This window comes from Hevea brasiliensis, chromosome 5 (assembly GCF_030052815.1).
Source record: "Hevea brasiliensis isolate MT/VB/25A 57/8 chromosome 5, ASM3005281v1, whole genome shotgun sequence".
NCBI lineage: Eukaryota > Viridiplantae > Streptophyta > Magnoliopsida > Malpighiales > Euphorbiaceae > Hevea > Hevea brasiliensis.
The window spans coordinates 91470110-91472495 of record NC_079497.1 but is presented as its reverse complement, the minus strand read 5'-3'; the positions used below and the strand labels follow the sequence as shown (position 1 = coordinate 91472495).

Sequence of the window (2386 nt, the reverse complement as noted above, 5' to 3'; positions counted from 1 at the left end):
ACTGTTTGATAAATCTACGTTAAGTATTCAATAAGATATAATTGTATTTCTTTTGTTTATGATCAAATCAATGCATTGGAATGCGAATTACCTTAGACTGAAGTTTGTTTAATTTGAGAGTTTCATATTTAATTTTAGTTCTTAATTTTTGATTTTTGATTTCTTCTTTGGATTGCAAATTACCCCCCCCCCCAAACCTTTGTTTCTTTTTCCATTACATAAGTGCATGAAATTTAATAATTCAGTCTCTAAGGTTTGACCTGGATTTATCACTTATTGCAGAAAATATTTTATAACTAGTAATTTTAGTTAATTTAATTTCTAATGGATTCGACAGCCATCAAGAATTTTAGTGCCATTGCCGGGGAACTGAAATTTATTGGATTTTGTATTTTTAGTGTTAGGATATTCTGGTATAACCTTTGTTTGTGAGTTATTGCTATTTTTACATTTTCAAAAAAAAAAAATATTACGGTGTTACTATTCATCAAGAATTTTGGTTGAATTAGGAGGGCGGCCCATACCTATTTTAAAGGAAACGACATTCTGATCAAGACCTACAGATTCTCTGGCCCCACCCTTTTGAGGCCAAATTCCATCATTTTCTAGGGTTTTGAGGCATTTTTTTTTTGTTTTTACTTTGATTTCTTTTTGTATATGACAAGAACTTCTCAATCTGGTGAGTTGATCATTGATCTAGAAGTAGGCTAAGCAGATTCCAAGTACATCTGAAGGGGTCCAATCTCCAAGGGATTTAAGCTCGGATTCAGATTTGGATTCAAATTTTAGAAACGAAACCATAGCTGCTAGGACTTTGAAAGAGTTGGCTGCTCCTGATCTAAGCCAACAGCCTTTGTGTATTCAATACCCTGCTTTAAATGTTGCTTTTGAGTTAAAATCTGGACTAATCCATTTGTTCCCTAAGTTTCATGGTCTTGCAGGTGAGGATCCAGATAAGCATTTACAAGAATTTCATGTTGTGTATTCTAGCATGAAACCTCAAGGAGTTTCAGAGGATCAAATCAAGCTTTGAGCTTTTCCTTTCTAATTGGAGGGCAAAACTAAGGATTGGTTGTATTACCTTCCTGCTGGATCCATTAACTCATGGAATGGGATGAAGCAAATATTTCTAGAGAAGTATTTTCCTGCTTCCCATGTTGCTAACATAAGAAAAGAAATTTATGGCATTCGACAGTACAATGGAGAGAGCTTATATGAGTATTTGGAGAGATTTAAGAAGCTGTGTGCAAGCTATCCCCATCATCAAATAAGTGGGCAGCTTTTGATTCAATATTTCTATGAGGGACTTCTACCAATGGATCGCAGTATGATAGATGTTGCTAGTGGAGTAGCTTTGGTTGACAAGACACCAGAAGAAGCAAGGAGGCTGATTGCTAACATGGCAGTAAATTCTCAGCAGTTTGGAATGAGAATGGATCACACACCTATGAAGGTTAATGAGGTAAGTACATCTAACCTTGAGAAACATATTTCTGATTTAACTTCTTTGGTGCGGCAGTTGGCTATAGGGAACATGCAAACTGTTAAGGTATGTGGAATTTGTTCGGGTTTGGGTTATGCTACTGACATGTGTCCTGCGTTACAAGAGGATGAATCAATGCAACATGCTAATGCAGTAGGACATTATGGACAGCCACAACACAGGTATGATCCCTTTTCTAGTACTTATTGTAACACCCCTCTTCCGTTTACAGTGTAGCCGAGTAAGGCGTGCTACATTAGGTGCCGAAGCACCCTATCCTGTCTTTTCGTTTACAATATTAATTTAATATCAATTTAATTTTATTATCTTACTTGTAGAATTTTTTTTTTATCCCATTTCATTTTTTATGCAGACCCAGACAGAGTCCCCTCTGTTCTATTAGTGCATGGTGGGTTTCATGTTACCTGTTAAAATAATTCATAACCATTTCATCTATTCATTCATCATATCATTTCTCATGCTCCTATCAATTTCAAGAAAATAAATTACATTTCATTCATATAAAGTTTACATATACAATAATTTATAATTTATATACAATCCAAAATTATCTACATCCTTTAATTACATATAATACTAAAATGCAAAATCTAGTATGTACATGAGCCCTACCAAAATGATTGATGAGGTGACAACCCACACTGTAGCAGATCTGGTCCAAGTCCGGTCTAGGCCCTACTGCTGCTGCTGCTCTCCAGTACCTATGCGTGGTAAGAACCAACGCGCTAAGCATAACAATCAGTGGTGCATAAATAAGGAAAAAAATAACTAAACAATTTAAAATAATTATTTCACATATAACCTTATAAATAAATATCAATTTTCATGTATTTAAAATCTTTTACATATTTTCTAGAACTTTGGAAGTGAATAAGCTAATAG

At 34.6% G+C, this 2386-nt stretch overlaps 1 non-coding gene across 1 annotated transcript; it reads right to left on the bottom strand.

Annotated features, from left to right (window-relative positions):
* Positions 1–1162: 1162 nt before the first annotated feature.
* On the bottom strand, positions 1163–1269 carry LOC131180314 (small nucleolar RNA R71). The gene has a single exon (XR_009149090.1). It is a non-coding gene; the product is annotated as a small nucleolar RNA R71 (small nucleolar RNA).
* Between the last annotated feature and the right edge of the window lie 1117 nt (positions 1270–2386).